Source organism: Leptonychotes weddellii, chromosome X (genome assembly GCF_054177405.1).
Source record: "Leptonychotes weddellii isolate Sample4059 chromosome X, ASM5417740v2, whole genome shotgun sequence".
Classification (NCBI taxonomy): Eukaryota; Metazoa; Chordata; class Mammalia; order Carnivora; family Phocidae; genus Leptonychotes; species Leptonychotes weddellii.
The window spans coordinates 2,111,330-2,135,833 of NC_138385.1; the positions used below are offsets into that span (position 1 = coordinate 2,111,330).

Genomic DNA, 24,504 nt, shown 5'->3' on the forward strand with positions numbered 1-24,504 from the left:
TTATGGCAACCCTGAGCTGAGAGCCCGCTCCTCAGCTCCGTCTCTGCAGCCAGCTTCCCCGCTCCAATACCTGGGAGCTCTCCTGTACTCAGGCAACCCCAGTGTTTCTGTGACCCTGAGGGTCCTGAGACAACACTATCCCAGAGAGTGTTCCACCCCCCGCTTAGCCACTGGAGCGACGTCCCTCAGCAGAGCCGACTTCTAAAAGTTCCGATTCTGTGCTCCGCTGCTCTATCACTTGCTGGTATCGGCTGACAGAGGCCCCCTCCCCCGCCGTCCATCTTCCTGAATATCACCTCGGATTCACTTCTCTGCATGTCCTACCTTCCAGAAAGTGGTTGCTCTTCTGTTCAGAGTTGCTCCTATTCTTTTCTTCCATCTCCTGTTGAGATCGTAGGTGGTCAGAATGGTTTGATCCCTATCTTGCTGAATTCCTGGGACCAGACAAAATTTAGGTCTCCTAATCCTCCGCCATCTTGCTCCTCCCCTCTGCCAAAACACTCTTAATGCTTAATATCAATCTTATGAGAACACAAAATTTTTTTTCTTTTAATTTTTAAGTTTGAACTTTTGCTTCTGGAAGTACAGTCAAATAAATGTTTTTAAAAGCCCTTAGAATACTCTCAAAGGGTATAATACCCCCAGAAATGTTGTACAAAATACAATAAACCTCTTATCTTAGTTCAGGAGAAAGTAACAAGCTAGTACCAAGTGTCCTGAGTGGAGATGAGAATGAAGAATATACACTTGCCCCTTCTCACAGATCCCTTCAGGCCTTTCAATCAATACTCTTCCTACCCAACTGCCAGAACCACAGAGGTTATTCCCAGGCCTGTACATTCATGCCAACAAGCCCCAGGAAATGCTACTGGGCTCTCTTTCCAATAGATCTGGATTTAGTGTAGCTTTGTGATGTTTAGAAGCCCCCTAAGTCTTTCAGAAAATGTCCTTACATTTTCAGCCCCTGTGATTGTGTCAGAAAACTGGAGGTGAGGTAAGAGGTGGTTCATCAGTGCTTATATGGACCTCCAATTGGGACTTAATTTCTAGTTGAAAGAAAATTATGAATCATGGTGCTCAAGTCTCAATAAGCACTTTGATTTTAAGTACTTCTTGCTAAATGGGCATATGTATCTTCTTTATGTAAAAGTCAGAGTTTTTAATTGTTTGAAAAGCTATTGGATTTTCTTTTCCTGAATATCAGTCCAGCTAAGATGATCTTTCTAGTTCCTTCTCCAAATATCACAAACAGTTCAATACCACAAGAGAGAGATTTCAATACTGAATAAAATAAAATTATTCAACTATGCTACTGATTCTCAATTGGGGATGTATAGATAAGAAAGAAGAACTTGGGGAAATGTATTCAAATTACACATCCCTCCCATTTTTTCCCTCTTCTAGTCCCCTGCCCATACCCTCTAAATGAAAACCACTAATCTATGCAATCCTTACCCCTCTTTTCCCATTAATAATTCTATAGGTTTGGTGGCCATCATACGGAGTTTTGATGTTTTCTCAATGGACACATTCACATGGGCTTGAACTTGGGGCAGACTTTAGGAATGGGGGATGCAGTCATTGGAGTTAAACTTTAGGGTCAACTGCATATGCAAGTGGTGTATTAAGTCATATCTGAAGGTAGTTATAGAGTTGAAACTTACTATTCCATGGGGAGCACTAGCCTTTCAGATGTACAGTGAGGCTGACTGTACTGGCTTGTCAATTTTGTTAGCTCAGAATGCACTGTACTGTAGGCAGGGCAGCTGCTAACTAGAGAACTTCCCTTGAACTTTAGCCTGGTGACTGAGGCTTCATACCTGCTAGTGAATCTCCCCAATACTGAAAGATTATTTCCTTGGAATATAAGCATTATCTTCCTCTAAATTTCCCATCACTATACTTGGGCCACCTGTTGGGATACTCAGTACATAATTAGGCTTGGACCCTTGCCATCCTACTTCTTTAAGCTATAGCTGTAGCTATATGACACCTTTACCTTCTAGATCAAATTGTCTTCCAGAATCTAAAAAGGGCCTGTCATGTACTCATTTTGTTTCATTAATCCAGCATATTTTCATGTCTTGGTCCCACCTGGCTTGTCTTGTCTTGCAGTAAACCAGGCCATTCCCAGCCATATTCTTAGCTAAAATAACAGTGTCCATAAACATGGGAAGCTGAAACTATAGTCCTACTATGTAAGTTCAGATGCACTTACAACTGGGTTATATTTATTTGTTCATGTATCTTTCACTCTAGACAGTGAAGTCTGTGAAAAGAGTGTCTTGGCATGAAGTAGGCCCTCTACGAATGTTAGCTGAAATGAAAATGAAAAGTATAACTGTGCACATACCTTCTCAGTGACTTGAGAGTTTCCCCAGGACATCCCCAGTGGTGCTGCCATGGACCTGGGAGGACCATCAAACTCCTTGGGAGGAACAAAATGTCCTCTGAGGTTAGATGATGAGTGGATGGAAATTTGCATCCATGGGATGCTTCCTCCAAATTCTTCTCTCCTGTTGGATGTAAGCTTCTCTTGAGGATTTTCGAGAAACTATTGAGAAGTGACAACTGGGCAAAAGCTAATTTTATTTTAAAAATGAAACAATAGTCATTTTAGAAAATACTCACCAGTGGATCTTAAGTTCCAACAATTTGGCCAAGTAGAAATGCATGTTTTGTGAGCACTTGTGGCGTGAGGTGACCATCAGCAGAAGATAGCATGGGGATATGGAGTGCAGATCACTCCAAACAACCTCACATCCTCTTTCTTTTTAAGTTTTCAATCAGGTTTCTTACTATTCTTGTAGATCAAGGAAATGTTGGGCACAGTGAATCTGGATTTCAGCAAGGCATCTGACAAAGTCCTTCATGATATTTTCATGGACAAGGTAGAGAGAACAGGGCTAAATGAGAAAATTATTGGGTCCATTTTTAATTGGTTGAGTGGTTATACCCCAAAGAAGCTGCTTAAATTACCAATATTATTGCCATTTACAGATGAAGAAATAAATTCAGAGAAGTAAAGTGACACTCATGGTTACATAACTAGCATTGGGCTGTTTTCAAAGCACTTTGTATAAATCCAAGGGATTATTACTGACATAGGTTTTTCCTTATAGGACATGACACAAAGTAATCAAACATTTGACTCCTTTCCTCAATTTTGTCTCCTGGTGAAGTCTGTGACCACCCAGGGCCTGTCTACCTATGAAGATCAATTTGAAAGAGAAAGTAGAAGAAAGACAGAAAACTGAGAGGCTCTTACATAAACGGATCACAAAAAGATTCTAAATGCTAACACTGGGTTATGAAGAACATGAAACTAAGTGGCTGGATAACTGCCTATCAACAGATGCTTTAAAATGATTTAGTTCTGCTTCAATTCACATTAAAATAGAAACAGAACATGTGAAATTGGTAGAGCATCTCATTGGATAAAATAATCTTTGGATGAAAAAATTAACATGACCTACATTGCAAGACTTTCCTTCCCAAGGACTGTCACCATGTACTGTGTGATGTGCTAGGTGTAAAAAAGAGGGTGAGGACTTCGCTGTGGGGTGTGTGTGTGTGTGTGTGTGACAGAGAGAAGGCATATATGCATTTGTGTTTATATATTTAATCATATATGTGGGCCCAGGCTTATACTGTATGCATTTAAGGATTTAAGATATTACCAGTATGTCCTCATGCAACATAACACAAATAATCTAGTAATCATATTCCCTTCATTTTTTTTTTTTTGGCCTCCTGAAGAGGAACCCAGGGCATGTTTGCATACAAAGATCAGTTTGAAGTAGAAACTAAAAAAAAAAAAAAAAAAAGGATAAAGAAAATCAAAGACTGTTAGATGAATAAATTACAGAAATATTCTAGATGATAATACTGGGCTATAAAGAATGTGAAACTAAGTGGCACATGAAGAAAAAAAAAATAAATGTCATTTTTGTTCTGACTTTGTTGGTACCTATGTAAGTCTTCCATCACTAACCCCTTAGATAGGTTTGGCTCCTGATGGTTTGCAAAATATTTTTACATATGTCATCTTATGGGATTTACAATACTCACTAGGTAAAAATTAGGGATTAAAAAAAACCCCTACCTCCATCTTACAAAAAAGCAAACTGAGAAGTGAAGAGTAGTAGAGTTTTGCCCAAAATCACACATGCTGGGAGGCTTTTTCTGCCTTCCCTCTCTGTATTACTTTTGTTTCATTTCCTTAAACTCCAACTCCTCCATTGGCCATTTGTCTTCCTTACCTCTTATTTCCCATCTGATTTGGAAAAATCCAAAGCAGAAAATAAATGTGAGAGCTGATATGGGAAACCATTTATATTTCCAAACTTCAATCCTGGGTGGAGAAGAATGGGGATATATGACTAACATGAGTATACGGAATGGGGAATACAAGAGGTGAGGTTTAGGCTAGGGTTGAGATCAGTGACAGAAGACCAGGACAAGAATAAAACTTCAATCTTGACCATAATTCCCAAATGAAGTTTCATAATAAAGCATCAACCCTACTAATCTCTCTTAAAAAAAAAAAAAAAACTTTATGGAGGTATGATTGACATGCAAAAATCAGTATGTATTTAATATAAACAGCATGATGAGTTTGGAGATAACTTTGTACCCTTAAAACCATCACCACAATTGATGTTATAAACATATCTATCATCTCCAAAAGTTTCCTCCCACCCTCTTTATTATTATTTTGTGTGTGTGTGTGATAAGAACACTTAACATAAGATCTACCCTAGTAGCAAGTTTTTAAGTATACAATATGGTACTGTTTACTATAGACACTATGATGTAGAGTTGATCTCTAGGACTTATTCATCTTGCATAACTGAAACTTTGTACCCTTTGACCAACATCTCCTGTTTCCCCCTACTCCTAGCCCCTGGCAATCACAATTCTATCTTCTGCTTCTATGAGTTTTACTATTTTAGATTCCTCATTATAAGTGGTATCATGTAGTATTTGTCTTCTGTGTCTGGCTTGTTTCACTTAGCATAATGCTCTCCAGGTCCATCTATATTGTCACAAATGGCAGGATTTCCTTTTTGAAGGTTGAATAATTCACCATTGTATGTATATACTGCATTTTCTTTATCTATTCATCCATTGATAGACATTTAGGTTGCTTTTATGTCTTGGCAATTGTCAATAATGCCTCAATGAACATGTAAGTACATCTTTCTCTTCAAGATCCTAATTATAATTCCTTTGGGTATACACCCGGAAATGAGATTGCTGGATCTTATGTCTACAAATCTTTTGACTGGTGTCCAAAGCATACAGGTATCTGCTCTCAATAAGTAACACAAACCATCACACTAACAATTGTTTAATAGTGTCCTGATCAAAAGCTCAGGTAAAATAAATGATTCTGTAAGTTCCTTCACTTTAGATTTCAGTAGACCACACTGGATCTACAGAATGGATTTCCTAACCCCAAACTCTTACAGTACAACTTGTGGCCATCTTCATGTTTAGCAGAGACCATCCCCCTGAAAGCAAGCATACCTTCACACTGTGCAGAGAAACCTGGTGCCGGCATACCTCCAAATAGCTTTTGTAATGTAAACTCAAGTCTGGGAAGAAGACAGATGAAAAGCAGTTGGGATTTCCAGACTGGAAGAGGTGGGCATTTTGGCTCTCTGAAATGCCACTGCCTACGCAACAACAAAAAATAGAAAACGAGGACCAAGGAAGGAAGAAATATGCTACCAAAGGGGTTGATATTATTGCTGTGATTTAAAATCAGATTTGGTTTTGAGTTTCCTGACAGCCATGACAAAAATGAAAAATGACCTGAACCACCCCTCCTGTCCCTGATAACATGACTAGTGCTGGAGTTACACAAACAGTTATTATATTACTTCTTTGAAACATTAAAAAAATCAAAGACATTTCTTTTGCTGTTTATTGTATCTACCTCCGATTTAACCTCTGTCATTTTTTTGTAAATGTTTTTCTCATAAGAAAAATAAGGAACTGGGATTTTGATGGACCAAATGCCTTTAAAAAATACATTGATATGGCTAATTTAATTCATCTATCCTTTCATTCATTGGTGTGGAATTTATTTATAGAAGTGGTAAGATAAGGTTGTTTTTTATCAGTGATTTACTTGGACAAATATGAAAAAACAACATGCATGTTACTTGCAGAGTAATTCTACCCTAAAGGACTAATTGTTGTAAGGCTTATTAGTCTGATGATATTTCTCCATGTTGGCGACTCTTTAACTGCTATGATATTTGCAATCTCTGTATACCCTTTGCTATGTAAGGCTAACACTCCAGAAACTGTTATTTCACCCTGTTCTCTCTGCAGTTTGAATAAGCTGCCAACAAGTGGAAGGTGTGTTTTGCTTATGGTTATCATGTCATGAACAGCTCAGTATGATAAACAGAATTAAAGAGAATTATCATGCTTTTCTACTAATTTACATTTTTTCCATAGAGCGAGAACACTTTTTAAATCAACTATGCATAAATAGTAACTAGTATTGGCATAAATATTAAATATAAACAGGATATAATTTAAAGCAAGATTTAGGGAACTACAAACACCTGGGTACAATTAGACATCTTACTCATCTTTGTTACAAATTTTAATTTTTTTACTTGCTTTGCATCAGATTTCAGTGAGAAAAATATTTAACTCTCTTGTACCTATCTGCAGCATGTGAAAGGGCTCTGACCTTGTATTCAGCATTCTGACTGTTGGAGTGAAAGTTATAGCATTCTTCTGAGGTCAGAGATGGACCCCTGTAATTGAGTGGAAAATTAAGATAATTCTCCTTGATTCTGTGAATATATCATAGACCGCTATTGAGTTAATTCCTCCAAGTTTTCCTCTTTACAGAGATCTTCTTCCTTATAAGCTGCTTTGCAAAAATTAGAATAGAAATATCATAGTCATTATGGAGTGTCCTATAGCTCAGGCCTTTTACTACACTTTAATCTTATACGATTTCATCCAGTGCTATGGATATAAATATTATCTCTGTGTATGCATGCAATTTATAACTCTATTCCAACTGCTTACCTGATTTTTCCACTTAAATATCTCATAGGTATCTCAAACATTATATCCCAAACTGAACTCTTGATTACCACCATCTCAATCCTCCCCAGTAAGTGATACCACTATCAACCCAATTGTTTAAACCTCAAACCTAAGAATCATCCTTGATTCCTGCCTTTTCCTCATAATCCACAGAAAATGTGTCCTAATCTATCTCTAAAATATATCTTTAGTTCACCTACTTCTCTTCATATCCAGTGCTGCCACCCTGGTCCCAACCACCATATGTGTTACTTGGACCATGGTAAAAGCTTCTGGCTGGAACTCACTGCCTCCTCCCTTGCTCCCTTAAATTCCATTTTTCATAGGCAGCCAGAATTACCCTTTAAAAAAAAACAAACCATTCATTTCTATCCCCTTATAAAACCATTTAAAGGTTTCTCATAGCATTTGAAATAAAATTCAAATTTCTTTCCACAACCTATAAGGCTCTACCTGGTCTATTTTCTGCCTAATTTGCCAACCATCTCCTTCATGGAAATGCAGCCTATCTGGATCTTTGTTGTTTGTTATGCAAAGTTCATTCCAGTCTCAAGATTACATTGCAATTGCTATTCTCTTTGCCTGAAACTCTTTCCCAGACCCTTTCCCTTTGCCTGGCTCCTTGCTATGCTTCAGATTTTGGCTCAAATATCCTTTCTTAGAGTAGTCTTCCTTGACAGCTCTAAAATAGCCTCACACTCCCCTTCACTCTATCACATCCTCCAGTTTTATTTCTTCCATAACACTTATCACAAATTTTATTTACCTGTCTTATCACAGATTTTATTTACTTGTTTCTGGTATGTCTACCCCTTATTAGAATGTAAGCTCCTGGAGGACAAGTACCTTGTCTGTATTGACAGGTCTCTATTCCAGAATCTTAAGCTCTACCAAGAACTCATGCATACTTAATAAATATTTATCAAACTCAAAATGAAAGAATATAAAATGTCTATCACCAGTAGTATGAATATAAGATTCTTTTTTTAAGGAGTATCGGCCTTTAAAAGAGTAAAATTTCTTTATCCCTTTAAGCATTTTTTTGGAATATATATAATTAAAGTATGCTGAATAAGACATTTTCTGTTGTGTCTGTGGCTGAAGGACCAACTCTGCCAGTAACAGCTTCTGAATAACTGTATAATCTAAATAGGGCCACATTGCCCTATCTTTGCACACATTCCATAGAACTAAGAAATCATTTGCATATCTAAGCAGAAAGGGAGACCCAGAAGAGGGAGGGGTAGTTGTCAAAGGGCAATGTCTTTCTCACTGCAAATTCTACTGGGAAAGCCTAGGGGGCACTTGCTTAGGAGGGGAGGATCTGAGATTAAAATTTGCAATTGACTGAATTAGCCTGACATGGAATTTTTTGTGCTGCAAGTGACCTAAGTGCTGCGAGACCTGCTTGAGATGTCATTAGGAAACAAGGACATAATTGAAGGCAGTGATGAGGCTGGGGAGGGGATGGTGGTGATAGTATGGACTTCATGTTTATAACTCACTACTTTCTGACTGGTCAATAAAAAGATTATAATTACAAAGTTCACATTTCCTTGATGAGCACTAAAATGATAAAGCCTACGTGACTTTTACTACCTGGTTTCTTAAAAAATATCCATGTCCACCTCCCTCCCATCTTCCTTCTGGTAGCCATCAGTTTCTTAAATAGGTGATGGGGATTAAGGAGTACACTTGTGATAAGCACTGGGTAATGTAAGGAAGTGTTGAATCGCTATACTATACACCTCAAACTAATATTACATTGTATGTTAACTAACTGGAATTTAAATAAAAACTTAAAAAAAATCCATGCCCTTTATATATTTTGGATACTAACCCTTAATCAGATATGTCATTTGCAAATATCTTCTCCCATTCCATAGACTACCTTTTAGCTTTGTTGATTGTTTCCCTTTGTTGTGCAGAAGCTTTTATTTTGATGAAGTTCCAGTAGTTTGTTTTTTGCTTTTGTTTCCCTTGCCTCAGGAGATATATCTCATAAGAAGTTGCTATGGTTGATGTCAAAGAGCTTACTGCCTGTGTTCTCCTCTAGGATTTTAATGGTTTCCTGTCTCACATTTAGGTCTTTCATCCATTTTGAATTTATTTTACTGTATGGTATAAGAAAATGGTCCAGTTTCATTCTTTTGCATGTTGTTGTCCAGTTTTCTCAGCACCATTTGTTGAAGAGACTGTCTTTTTTTCTATTGGATATTCTTCCCTGCTTTGTTGAAGATTAGCTGACCATATAGTTGTGGGCTCATTTCTGGGTTTTCTATTCTGTTCCATTGATGGATGTGTCTATTTTTGTACCAGTACCATACTGTCTTGATCACGATAGCTTTGTAATATAATTGAAGTCCAGAATTGTGATACCTCCACCTTTGCTTTTCTTTTTCAAGGTTGCTTTGGCTATCTGGGGTCTTTTGTTGTTCCATACATTTTTTAGGATAGTTTATTCTAGCTCTGTGAAAAATGCTGGTGGTATTTTGATATAGATTGCATTAAATGTGCAGGTTTCTTTGGGTAATATAGACATTTTAATGATATTTGTTCTTCCAATCTGTGAACATGGGATGTTTTTCCATTTCTTTGTGTCATCTTCAATTTCTTTCATAAGTGTTCTACAGTTTTTAGAATACAGATCTCTTACCTCTTTGGTTAAGTTTATTCCTAGGTATCTTATGGCTTTTGGTGCAATTGTAAATGGGATTGATTCCTTGATTTTTCTTTCTACTGGTTCATTATTGGTGTATGAAAATGCAACAGATTTCTCTACATTGATTTTGTATCCTGCGACGTTACTGATAAAGGGTTAGTGTCCAAAATATATAAAGAACTTATAAGACTCAATACTGAAAAAACACATAATCCAGTTAAAAAGTGTGCTGAAGACATGAATAGACATTTTTCTGAAGAAGACATACAGATGGCCAATAGACACAGGAAAAGAAGCTAAACATCACTCATCATCAGGGAAAAACAAATCAAAACTACAATGAGATATCACTTCACGCCAGTCAAAATAGCTAAAATTATCAACATAGGAAACAACAGGTATTGGCGAGGATGTGGAGAAAGGGGAACCCTTTTACACTATTGGTGGGAATGCAAACTGGTGCAGCCACTCTGGGAAAGGTTCCTCAAAATTTTAAAAATAGAACTACCCTATGATCCAGCAATTGCACTACTAGGTATTTACCCAAAGGATACAAAAATACAGATTCAAAGGGGTACATGCACCCCGATGTTTATAGCAGTGTTATCAGCAGTAGTCAAATAACGGAAAGAGCCCAAGTGTCCAATGACTGATGAATGGATAAAAAAGTGGTATATACATACAACGGAGTATTACTCAGCCATAAAAAGAATGAAATCTTGCCATTTGCAATGACATGAATGGAGCTAGAGAGTATTATGCTAAACAAAATAAGTTAGTCGGAGAAAGACAAATACCATATGATTTCACTCATATGTGGAATTTAAGAAACAAAACAAGTGAACATAGGGGGAAAAAAGAGATGCCAGCCAAGAAACAGGCTCTTAACTATGGAGAACAAACTGATGGTTACCAGAGGGGAGGTGGGCAGGGGGATGGATTAAATAGGTGATGGTATTAAGGAGTGCACTTGTTGTGATGAGTACCGGGTGTTGTATAGAAGTGTTGAATCACCAAATTCTATACCTGAAACTAATATTACACTGTATGTTAACTAACTGGAATTTAAATGAAAACTTGGAAGAAAAAAAAGATGCTGAAAAAAATCTATGTCCAGTTACAAAATGAATATAAGAATATAACTGAATATAGAATATAACTAGACAAATGGTATAGGTTAGATCAAAATGGGGGCTAAGTAGATGTCCTTTTTTTAATCTAAAAGTCCTTAATACACTAGAAAAATAGTTCAGTGGCTAGATAAAGTTAAGGTTTACTTCTTACACATAGTCTGATGTGGTTTAAGTACTGCTCATATGTCTTTTTCCACCTGGAACATGTGGCCTTCTATATCACCAAGGCAGAGGAAGATAGAGCTTTAAACCAACTACATCAGCCCAAAAGCCACACATGCTGCTTTTCACAAGAGTAGACTCGAGCCATAAAATCTAAAGTTGTTTTCCTAAAAATCAAATAAAGTGAAATTGGTCAGGTGTGATTTTAAAAAGCAAGAAAAACACAAATGATATTGGAAATGATAAATGAAGCATAACCACACACCCAGAAGGTATTTTATTAAATAATATTATATTCAACATATGCTAGGAATTTTGTAAATTTTTTCAAGAAGGGATAGAAAACCTAAATAGAAATAATTCCTCAATTACTGATAGAATTTCTGAATAATTCCTGTATAAGATAACTAATAACTATATAATGAATTGAAAACATAAGCAAAAGTTTATCCCTAAAAATAACAATAATAGGTCTAAGTAATTTTATAGGTAAGTTCTATCAAATCTTCAAGAAACAGATAATCTCTATGTTATATAAAGAGTTCTAGAGGATAGAGAAATATGGAATGCCATCCAACTCATTTTACAAAGCTGTCACACTAATGATAAAAAAATTGATCAAGGATAAAACAAAAAAAGAACTGTAGGCTACTTTTATGTATAATAATAACATAAACTTATTGAGTACATACTATCATGCCGGACTCAGTTCAAAGTCCTTTAGGCATATGCTGTCTCCCAAAATAATGGAGAAATTCCACTTCCATTAATGGCAGAATAGGTTGTTCCATATCAACGCTCCCATTAAGAACAGCTCCCACTGAGAACAGCTTGAGAAGCTGGACAAAATATTTCAAAACACTTCTCTGAATTCATCAGGGAGCTAACAAGGCAGGAAAGATTTACAGGGCCAAGATCCCAGAGAAAATAGAAACTCAGGAAGGGGAGTCTGGCATTTGGTGGGGCTTTACCATTCTAAGAAATAGCTGATTCTGAAAACCTGTGTATAAGAGACTAAGAAGTTGGGCTGAACTTTTGGCAGACTCATGGAAATCAGTAAATCAAGAGCTTAATAGATAGGTTTAAGAACTGATTATAGTTGAAGAGAATACTAGTGAACAAGAAGATAATTCTAAAGAAAAATTTTTCAGACTGAAGGACAAAGGGACAAAATGATAGAAAATACAGAAATGAAGGTAAGGAAGTATGGGACAGTGTGAAAAAAAATCTAGCATATCTGGGATTGGAATTTCAGAAGGAGGGGAAGAGAGAAGCAATGTTTGAGGAGATAACGGTTGAGATTTTCTAAAATTGATGAAACATGTTGAGCCAAAGATTTAGGAAGTCCTATAGAACTCAAGGAGAATTTCTCCTGCACACATTATAGTTAAACTTCTGAAAACCAAAGACAAAGCAAAAATCTTAGAAGCATCCAGAAGAAGAAAAGATATATTCTCTTCAAAGGTGAAACTATGAGGTTGATAATGACTTCTCAAAAAATAATAGAAGTCAGAAGCAAACAAACTGACATATTGAAAGTAATGAAATAAAATAACTGCCAGTTTGGAACTCTGTATTCACGAGGTCATCTTTGTAAATGAAGGCAAAACAAAGACATTTTCAAATAAAAAATAATAATTGAGAGAATTCATCACCAACAGGCTTGCACTAAAGGAAAAACCTTAAAGCGCATTCTTCAGGCAGCAGGAACATTATTCCAAGAGGAAGCCAGTAGATTTTAAAAAGAATACAGAGCAATGGAAAAGTAATTATTACTATATAGAAAAATCTAAATAAATATTGATTATGTTAAACAGAAACAACAATGTCATATAAATATTATATGTTTACCTGACCATAAATAGCACAAGTGGCAGGAGAGAGTTAATGAGGTTAAAGTATTTTAAGGCCCTACATAGCCCTGTACTACTTCATATTACACTCTGAAAATTCAGCCATACATGTTGCATTCCCTAAACTAACTACCAAAAGAATAAGCAGATTAAAAAATCAGTTAAGTACATAGAACATCATGTAAATATGGTTAACATGCCTGGCCAATTGACATTTAACAATGGCAGAATGTACTTTTTCCAAGTGCATATGGAATATTTACCAAAATTGAGCATATATTGGGCCATAAATCAAGTTTCAAAGGATTCAAATCATGCAGAGTAAATTGTCTAACCATAGTAGAATTAAGCTAGAAATCAATAACAAAAAGATAACTAGAAAATCCCCACATATTTGGAAATTAAGCAACATATTCCTAAATAACCAATGGGTCAAAAATGGAATCATAGTGGAAATTAACAAATACTTAGAACTGAAAGATAAGGAAAATGAAATATAAAAACATACTGGAAAGGAAAAAAGCAAACTGTCATTATATTTCTAATTATAAAATCCAAGAAAATCAACCTGAAAACTATTAGAACTAATAAGCACTCAAAGAAATGACTGATTACCACATAAAAATCAATACCTTTATAATATACTAGCAAAGCTAATTAGAATATATTATGGCAAAAATATTCCACATCACAATAGCAAGAAATACTATCAATACCTAGAATGAAACCTAACAAGAAACGTTATACATTACTGATAATGGATAGAAAGATGTGAATAAATGGAGAAGCATACCTGGAGCTTGAATGGGATGTAGTGTAAAGAATACTGACTCTGGGGGCACCTGGGTGGCTCAGTCGTTAAGCGTCTGCCTTTGGCTCAGGTCATGATCCCAGGGTCCTGGGATCGAGCCCTGCATCGGGCTCCCTGCTCCGCGGGAAGCCTGCTTCTCCCTCTCCCACTCCCCCTGCTTGTGTTCCCTCTCTCGCTGTGTCTCTCTCTGTCAAATAAATAAATTAAAAAAAAATATTAAAAAAAAAAAAAAAAGAATACTGACTCTGGCTCCAGGAATCTGGAGTTTAGACTGCTCAAGTTCAAATCCTGGATCTGTGACTTCCTAGCAGTGGGGCCTTAGCCAAGTTACTTAACCTCTTTATGCCTTAGTTTCCTTTACCTGTAAAGTGGTGATAATCATGAAAGTCTGTATTTTATACAGGCAGGACTAAATGAGATACTGTTCCATGAATAATGTATATAAGGCTATGACCTGTACCCTGTTCTCCTGACCTCCACATCTTACTCTCCTCACTTTTTACTTTTCTGTAACATTTATTACCCTTTAACATGCTACACCATTTACTTATTTATTTATTGCTTATTGCCTGCCTATTTCTGCTAAAATATATGCTTATTGAGGGCAAAAATCTCTTACTTTTTTCAATTTTTTTAATGTCTGTATTTTTTGCAATTGTACCCCAGATGCATAGGAAATTACCTGGTACATAAAAAGCGCTATTATTAAAGTGTTAATTCTTTAGAAATTATAAATGTAATTCAATTCCAATAGATATCCCAGTGAGATATTTTATAGAACTTGAGAAACTGATTCTAAAATTCCTTAGAAAGAGAAAACAAGTAACAAAAGCCAAGAAAAATTTTACAAAGAACATGGGGGAAGGGCTTGTCTTACTAATAATTAGCACAATGAGTTATTGGCACAGGAATAGACAGATCAGTAGGACTCTCTCTCCCTGTGTGTGTGTGTGTAGATGGAATTTCATATAAATGGGGGAAGAATAAACTGTTCCGTACATAGTGTGGGGGTAATTGGCTGTTGGTTATTTATCTATAAGATCACTCCCACATGCTACAAGCTTAAAAGCAATTCCCAATGGTTTAAATAGCTTTTGTGTTTGATCATCTACTATCATGTTTTTTAAATCGATATGTTCTCATTACTGCTTACAACGATTTGAAGGTAGTTATGTATGAGCTCTATACATATATTAAGCTGGACCCCAAATCAAAAGAGCCCTGGTTTCAACTCTTGCAGCTGCTACTAATTTTTTGTGTCCTTGAGCAAATCACTTCCCCTTTCAGTGCTCTGTTCCATTGTCTACAAAGTGAGAACATTTTATTAGATTAATTGATTAAGATCCAGACAGGTTCAACTATAATCTCTTGAGTTCCTGCAACTGTTTGGTGATTCTAATTAATTCTCACAACATCATTTTCTCTCTGTTTAGTTGAAGAAACTAAAGCTCAAAAGAAACAATGGTTTGCTCAGGATTCCACAGCCAGAAGCTGCTTGTTCGAGTTTGAGTTAGGTTTGCCTGTTAATAAAGAGCCTAATGAGATAGAAGTTTCTTTTTTCCCAACATAGTGTTAGACAGTCCAGGGTCAGCATGGCAGCTTCTCAGCCTTTGGAGGTTCTCAGAGATCCTGGCTTCTTATCTGTATGCTTTGTCATTCTGAGAGCTATCTTCCATCCTCAGTGGTGCCTCAGAGGCCCAAGAGGGTTACTGTAATTCCAGCTGTGACATGATGGGGGGCAGAGAGGTAAATGATGCCTGTCTCCAAACCAAGTCAATTCACTCTGAAGAGCCTTTTGAGAAATGCCAGCTAGAATTTCCATCTTATTGGCCACTTCCATTTACAAGGGAGGTTAGTTTATTGAGCTGAGCACATTGTTGCCTCAAGTCGTTGTTTGTTTTTTTTTTAAAGAAGAGGAGAATCAAAATCGACTTAATAGGGTGCCTGGGTGGCTCATTCGGTTAAGCGACTGCCTTCGGCTCAGGTCATGATCCCAGGGTCCTGGGATCGAGTCCCACATTGGGCTCCCTGCTCTGCGGGGAGCCTGCTTCTCCCTCTCCCACTCCCCTTGCTTGTGTTCCCTCTCTCGCTGTGTCTCTCTCTGTCAAATAAATGAATAAAATCTTTAAAAAAAAATCGACTTAATAACTAGCATTTCTGCTATAGTGGTAAAGCCTCATATCCAGGTCTACTGTCACATGTGTGATACTCTTTTCATGAAATCTATGGGCCTGACCCTTATTTTTGAAATGACTACTTGGAGAGGGGATCAGGGTAAATTTGGAGGAAATGGCATTTGGCTTGTGCATCCGTTGATGATTAGAAGGTAAAAATTTGGAGCCAGGATTTAGGGAATGCACTATAGTAGTGGAAACATGATGGTCACAGACTGGAGGTAAGGGGGTAGATGAGGGACAGGGTACTGCTCAGATTAGCTAGGGCCCAGAATGGGTAATGAAAGGGTAGCAGGAACCCAGGCTACTAGTAGGTGGGTGTGTAAGCCTCTGTCTTAAAGACATTATATGCCTCGGTGACCCTTGTACCCCTCCTCTACATACACAAATTCTGGAACAGCAGGGTTGTAAGAGGCAAGAGGATGGAGGACATAGTACTTTATGTGGAGAATTGGCTCAGCTCAAAAAGTTAGCTCTTGCTTGCCTGTCCAGGGTTCTCAATGTCTTCTTTAGGTTCAGGTAGTTGTTCTCAACTTTTGCTATAGCCTGTAATAATTTTTAACAAATATTTCCCACTCATTCCTGACCCAGAGTTCTCCTGATTTGATTGGTATGGGGTGCTACCTGGTCACTGGGGATTGGCAAAGCTCTCCAGGTGATAAGAACGTTTAGCCAACTTTGGGACCTACTGGGTTAAGGCACTGAAGGCAAAGTGTTAATGAATGAATTATATTTGATGCCATTATATTGTTATTACATATAACATTATTCATAATATTACATATTATTATTATTATTTTCAATAGAATTTTCCACCAGCTTCCCCGTGGGTGGGTGCATAGGCTAGGAGGCTGTGTCACAGCCACCTTGCCTGCAGAGAACGAAGTAACACAGAGGTTATCACACAGTAAAGAGTTTGCCTCCTTCCTTGCTGGAGGGTGCCATATTTGGAAGAGTCTAACTCAGAGGTGCTGCATTCCCCATTAGCACTTTCACAGGATGCTTTAGCACACATTTGAGGCTTTCTGGGTTGAAAAGCCAACACAAGCAATTGCAAAGATGGATCTCCTGGGATTTAAAAAAGTACCTACAAATAAATCTCTTCTCTCTCATCCCCCAACTAGTGGGTCAGGTGGCTTTGTTTCAGTTCTGTGTAGGATCTGAGCTGCATAGGGGTTAAAAGTCCAGCTGTAGAGTTGGCAGTGTCAGTGGGCAAGGCTGGACCTGCTCTGGAGCTAATGAGGAACCCAAGCTCTGACTGGAGTCCCAGGCCAGGGTGTGGCTCAGGAGTCAGAGCCAGGGCAAATCTGGAACTCACCCCTCCTCATACCGTTTTGCAACCAGCTTCCTGCCTTTCCCAGCAGAGAGGCTGGAGAGCCAGAGGACACGTGACCATCATCTGTGTAAATTTACTCACTACCAGTAAAATTTGCCTCACCCAGTGTAAATTTTTGTGGATTCAAAGTTATCACAGAAAAAGAATTAGGCTAAGAGCCTGCCTCTGGCTGCTGGGTAGGGGAAGAGTGTGAACAAGGGGTTTGCAGAAGCCAGTTGGGCTCAGTTTACAAATGGGAGCTGAAAGTGCCTTGTCTGTTGATTGAATTTATTTATAAGCCACATATTTTTGAACATGAGTAGAGGCAGTTTACAAAAAAGACATAACATGATGCATAAACTATTTAGTTTAGCAAAAGCTGAAGTAAATACCATTTGTTATTTCAGTATCTCCTCATCAAATCCTCACCAGAACAATAATTCTGGAGCACGTCCAGAGTGGGACGAACCAGTCCCAATTACTAAACTACTGTAATTAAGGCTGAGCAAGAGGGATTTTCTATTACAGGGATAAGGTGCAGGAAAAAGAGAAAGGGCAATTGTTGGTCTGTAGCTGGAGGTATTCATTACCCCAGTGAGGGCCAGGTTTGCTGAAGAAAGAAGCCTATCTATAAAGGTTTTGGTCTAAAGGTTAATAGGATGGATACAACAAAAGCTTTATTAAGTATACTTTCATCAAAAGATGGATAAATTATGGAAAGTGAGAAAAAAGAGAGGCAGTTGGGAAAGAACATGAATGGCTTTCAAGAAGGGATTCTGGATGATTTAAAACAAGTTTGCAGGTTAAGTAAATAGATAAAGTTATAATGGTTTAATATTTACCTACTTCTAACTACATGCCGGACACTGTTCCAAATATTTTACATGTATTAACTCATATTTATTCTTACACTAAGCTTGTGAGGTAGGCACTAGTATTATCACTCCCATTTTATAGTTGAAGAAACTATAGACAAAGAGAGATTAAATAATTTGTTCAAGGCCAAAATGCTAATAAGTGATGGAACCAAAATTTCATTCTAGGGAGTCTGGTTCCAGACCCCATTCTCTCAACCAGTGGTATTCAAAGTGTGGTTCCTGTACCCACAGCATCAGCAGCACTTGGGAACTCATTTAAAATGCAAATTCTTGATTATTTGTTTTTTGGGTGTTGAGCTTAAGAAGTTCTTTATAGATCTTGGATACCAGCCCTTTATCTGTAGTGTCATTTGCAAAATATCTTCTCCCATTCTGTGCGTTGCCTCTTTTTTGTTGTTGTTGTTGTTGACTGTTTCCTTTGCTGTGCAAATTTTTATCTTGATGAAGTCCCAAAAGTTCATTTTCACTTTTGTTTCCTTTGCCTTTGGAGATGTGTCTTGAAAGAAGTTGCTGTGGCCAATGTCGAAGAGGTTACTGCCTATGTTCTCCTCTAAGGATTTTGATGGATACCTGTCTCACACTGAAGTCTTCCATCCATTTTGAGTTTATCTTTGTGTGTGGTGTTAGAGAATGGTCGAATTTCATTCTCTTGTACATAGCTGTCTAATTTTCCCAGCACCATTTATTGAAGAGACTGTCTTTTTTCCATTGGATATTTTTTCCTGCTTTGTTGAAGATTAGTTGACCTTAGAGTTGAGGGTCCATATCTGGGCTCTCTATTCTGTTCCATTGATCTATGTGTCTGTTTTTGTGCCAATACCATGCTGCCTTCATGATCACTGCTTTGTAATATAGCCTGAAATCAGGCAACGTGATGCCCCCAGCTTTGTTTTTCTTTTTCAACATTTCCTTGATGATTCGGGGTCTTTTCTGGTTCCATACAAATTTTAAGATTGTTTGTTCCAGGACTTTGAAAAATGCCATTGGTATTTTGATTGGGATGGCATTGAAAGTACAGAAAATAATCAAGTCAAAAAAGGGGCAGAAGACATGAACAGACACTTCTCCAAAGAAGACATACGAATGGTTAACAGACACATGAAAAAATGTTCAACATCATTAGCCATCAGAGAAATTCAAATCAAAGCTACATTGAAATACCACCTTACACCAGTTAGAGTGGCAAAAATTGACAAGGCAAGAAACAACAAATGTTGGAGAGGATGTGGAGAAAGGGGAACACTTTTACACTGTTGGTGGGAATGCAAGTTGGTACAGCCACTTTGGAAAACAATGTGGAAGTTCCTCAAAAAGTTAAAAATAGAGCTACCCTATGACCCAGCAATTGTACTACTGGGTATTTACCCCAAAGATACAGATGTAGTGAAAAGAAGGGGCACATGCACCCCAATGTTTATAGCAACAATGTCCACAATAACCAAACTGTGGAAGGCGGTAAGATGCCTCCTATCTAATGGATAAAGAAGATATGATCCATATATACAATGGAATATTACTGAGCCATCAGAAAGGATGAATACCCACCATTTGCATCAACATGGATGGAACTGGAGGAGATTATGCTAAGTGAAATAAGTCAAGCAGAGAAAGTCAATTATTATATGGTTTCACTTATATGTGGAACATAAGGAATAGCATGGAGGACATTAGGAGAAAGAAGGGAAAAATGAAGGGGGAGAAATCAGAGGGGGAGATGAACCATGAGAGACTCTAGACTTTGGGAAACAAACTGAGGGTTTTAGAGGGGAGGGGGGTGGGGGGATGGGTTAGCCCAGTGATGGGTATTAAGGAGGGCACATATTGCATGGAGCACTGGGTGTTATACGCAAACAATGTATCATGGACCACTACATCAAAAACTAATGATGTACTGTATAGTGACTAACATAACATAATAAAAAAAATAAATAAAATGCAAACTCTGAAGGTTGTGGAAGGGAAGGTGGGTGGGGGATGGGGTAACTGGATAATGGGCACTAAGGAGGACATGTGATGTGATGAACACTGGGTGTCATACACAACTGATGAATCATTGAACACGACATCTGAAACAAATGATGTACTATATGTTGGCTAATTGAATTTAAATTAAAAAATGCAAACTCTGAAGCCTCCTCCCCAGATCAACTGACTCAGCAACTCTAGGGTGGAGACCAGCAATTTGGTCTAATCTAAGTTATCTCTATCTTTGTCTCTGCATTGTGTCTTGTAAAAATTTTAACACTGTGTGAATATAGAAAATAGAAGTCTCCAACCTTCTCCAGTCCTACTTGCCAGAGGTTATGTATTAGTTTTTGATTACTGCTATAACAAATTACCACAAATTTAGTGGCTTAAAACAGGATACATTTATTACTGTACAGTTCTAAATGTCAGAAATCTGCTACAGTTCTCACTAGGCTAAAGTTAAGTTGTTGGCAGGCTGCATTCCCTTCTGGAAGCTCTAGAGGAGAATCTGCTTGCAAGCTCATTCAGGCGTTGACAGAATTCAGTGGTCTTGCTGTACTGAGGTCCTCTTTGCATCACTCACTGTCTTCCAGGGGCTGCCCTTAGCAACTAGAAGTCTCTTTCTGGTCCTTTCACATGGCTTTCTACCTCTCAGAACCAGCAAAGCGTTGTCAAATACTTCTCACACTGCCATCTGTTTGATTCATCTGGATTTTTCCCACTTTTAAGGACTCATGTGTTTAGATTGGATTTACCCAGATAAGCCAGCATGATCTCCCTATTTTAATTAAGGGCCACAGCCTTAGTCACATCTGCAAAGCCATTTTTGCATGTAAGGTAACATATTTACAGATACCAAGGATTACGATGTGAATATTTTTGGCCACTTTTCTATCTACCATAGTTTACCAGTTTGTTCCATGTGTTTCTAGTTTTTTCTCTGCTTCTATAAATAGGTGTAAATGTGCATGCATGTGTGCATGTGTGTGTATGCCCTATATATTTTCTTCTTTTTTGTTTTTAAGTAAACAAAGATTTTTACCAGACATTTTGTTTTGCAGTTGGCTTTTTGTTCACTTAACAGTATATCATATGCATCTTTCCAAATCATTACATATGGTTCTGCCTCATTCTTTTGAATGACTGCCTAGTAATCCAGGAAATTCTTTAACTTATTCTCATTAATGGATATATGAACTATTTCTATTCTTTTAAATGCAGAGACAGTGATCATAATTGTACATTTCTACATGTTTATTTTCTTAAAGTCCGTCTTCCACACAACAAACAGTTTATGATCATTATGCTATATAAACCTAATGAATACCTTTCAATGTCTTCCCATCTCACTTAGCTAGAATCTAACTTCTTTACTGTGGTCTATCAGGGCCTTCAGGATATGGATACCTGTCACTTCCATGACCATCATTTTCCCTGTTGCTCACTCCACTCCAGCCACAATGTCCTTTCCTTAAACACATCAAGCTACTTTCTGCTTCAGAACCTTTGAATTTTCTGTGTGGCTCATCTCCTGACTTTCTTCAGGTCTCTCTGACATGTCACCTTATCAGAGAAGTGTTCTCTGGCTGTCCACCCAACAAATAATGACATCCCTCCTTTCCCCCATCACTCCAGTCCCCTTATCATGCTTTCTCTTTCATTTGTTATATATTATTTGATACATGTGAAATGCATGCAAAATAATACATGCCATGTATATTTAAGTTATGAATGATTATGAACAAGGTAATAAAATGAACACAACTATACTTATTTTCCTTCAAAGCACTGATTACCATCTGACAGTTCTTGTAGTCTCACTCTCTACTGGACTATAAGAACCCTATAAAACTATAACTTTGAGTTGCTTACTGCTGTCTCTTCAGTGTTCAGCTCGGTGTCTGGCACATAGTAAGTGTTAGACAAATAAATTTGTGAAGATGAATTACTAGAAGTGTAATTTCTGAGTCAAAAGAATTTCAAATTACCTTTTAAAAGGTCACACTACCATACACTCCCACCAACAGTATATTGTTTCCATTTTAATAACTTTTTTATGAGAGATACTCTTTTTGAAATATAAATAAAAATGAATCACAGGACTCTGGCAATAAAGAATAACTTTTTTTCTTACAGAGGATCTGCTGAAAGTTTGACAATGGAGGAGTTTATCTTCAGCTTGCTTTCCACAATTTGGGAGTAGAAGGGCTTCTCTCTCACAGTGTTTTTCAGCTGGAAGAAAATGTAGAGAGCAAGACAAGAGAAAAGAATAAATTTCTGTGAAATAAAGAGATTAGAGGTTAAATGCAGTCAGATAAAATGTTTTCTTTTCATGAAAGCCTTCTCAGACTAGTCTATGTAATATCATAACCTCCATCCCATTAATTTTTTTATCAGTTGTATTGAGGCTTTATTTACTTTAAAAAATTCATACATTTTAAGTGTTTTAAATGATGTGTGGCCCTGAGGTACTTCTCTGGATAATTAGAGGATTGTTTCCTACCAGGAGGACACCCTGGATTTGGTCTTTAACAATTTGCATTTTAATGTGAGGAGCTTGATATAGGCAAGACAACTGGACTAAGAGATAGAAGACCTGGTCTAGTTTCCATTAACTCCTGAATACACAGACAATTTAGATATTTAATATATATGACATTTAACTATGATACAAAGCAAAAAAATTGAAAATTTTCTAGAATATTCTTAGGAAAGTCAGATGAGGGAGAGATTAATTCCAGCTGCTGGGATTAAGGGAAATTCCATGGAGGTGGTGGCATCTGAACTAGCACTTTGTGATTCTTGCAATCTGAACGTTTGGAAATGGAGAAACAAATAATCCAGGCAGAAACACAGAGGCCAGAAAGTTTGGGGTATGTATAGGGAGCATTGGGTAATTGTTTTCTGGAAAGTGGATTAAATTGGATGAAGAATGTGAGATGAATATGGAAAGATAAGTTTAAATAGGATCATGGAATGGATAACATTCCCCTTTAAAACTCCAATGTCATATGATCTTACTCTTCCTTCCTTTGGCTTCTCTAGCTTAGTTGAATCATGTTGGTCTCTTCAAAACTAACTTGGCTAAATACTCAGAGAAGCCAGTACAGAAACTGTCAAAATGCAAATGGGCACATGAAAAGATGTTCAACATCATTAGCCATTAGGGAAATGCAAATTGAAAACACAATGAAATATCACGACACATGGTATGGCTAAAATAAAAAGTAGTGACAACACCAAATGCTGGTGAGGATGCAGAGAAACTGGTGGAATGCAAAATGGTAGAGCCATTCCAGAAAACATTTTGGCAGTTTATTAAAAAAACTAAACATGCAACTACAATCCAACTCAGCAATTGCGTCTCTGGGCATTTATCCTAGAGCAATAAAAACTTATATTCACACAAAAATCTATACAAAGGGGCGCCTGGGTGGCTCAGATGGTTGAGCGTCTGCCTTTGGTTCAGGTCATGGTCCCAGGGTCCTGGGATCGAGCCCCACATCGGGCTCCCTGCTCGGCAGGAAGCCTGCTTCTCCCTCTCCCACTCCCTCTGCTTGTGTTCCCTCTCTCGCTGTGTCTCTCTCTGTCAAATAAGTAAATAAAATCTTTAGAAAAAAAAAATCTATACAAGAATATTTATAGCCAAATATTGGGGAAAAACACTCATGTGTCCTTCAATGGGTAAATGGTTAAACAATCTGTGGCACATCCATATCATGAAATAGATTAAGCAATAAAAAGTAATACACTTCTGATACATGACAAAAACTTGGATGGATCTCAAGGGCATTATGCTGAGTGAAAAAAAATGAATCTCAAATGGTTGCACAATGGATTATTACATGTATATAACATTTTCAAAGTGAGAAAATTTGAGAGATGAACAGATTGTTGGTTTCCAGGGGCTATGGATGGGGATAGGAATGTGGGAGCAAAGTAAGCAGGGTTATAAAAGGGCAACATGAGGGATCTTTGTGGTGATAGGACTATTCAGGATCATGGCTATTATTGTGGTCACACACACTTGTGCACACAAATGAGTACAGCTAAAACAGGAAATCTGAATAAGATTGGTGGATTGTATCAGTGTCAGTATCCTGGTTGTGATGTTATACTATAGTTTTGCAAAATGTTGCTGTTGGAGGAAACTATAGATTAGTTACAGATAAACTGTACCTGGGAACTCTGTATTATTTCTTCCAACTGCATTAGAACCTACAATTATCCCAATAAAAATTTCAATTAAAAAATACCAATGGCACGTAGTTCTCAAACCCAAATTTTTGAACTGCAGTAACTAATATTAAGCCTTAAAAAGCATACATGTATTCATAGTTCCTCTGCCTGGCCCCCAAACCCCTAATTAATCATGTGGTCAGTCATCTTATTTTCCACTTCTCAGAAACTGGTCAATGTATTCTCTTTTTGAACATGTACAAAAGTCCATATTCTAACTCTGTCA

At 37.4% G+C, this 24,504-nt stretch overlaps 1 protein-coding gene across 1 annotated transcript in view; it reads left to right on the forward strand.

Annotated features, from left to right (window-relative positions):
* The window catches only part of GABRA3 (gamma-aminobutyric acid type A receptor subunit alpha3), a 369,246-nt gene that overhangs the window by 8,185 nt on the left and 336,557 nt on the right, over positions 1–24,504 (forward strand). The window lies entirely within an intron of this gene.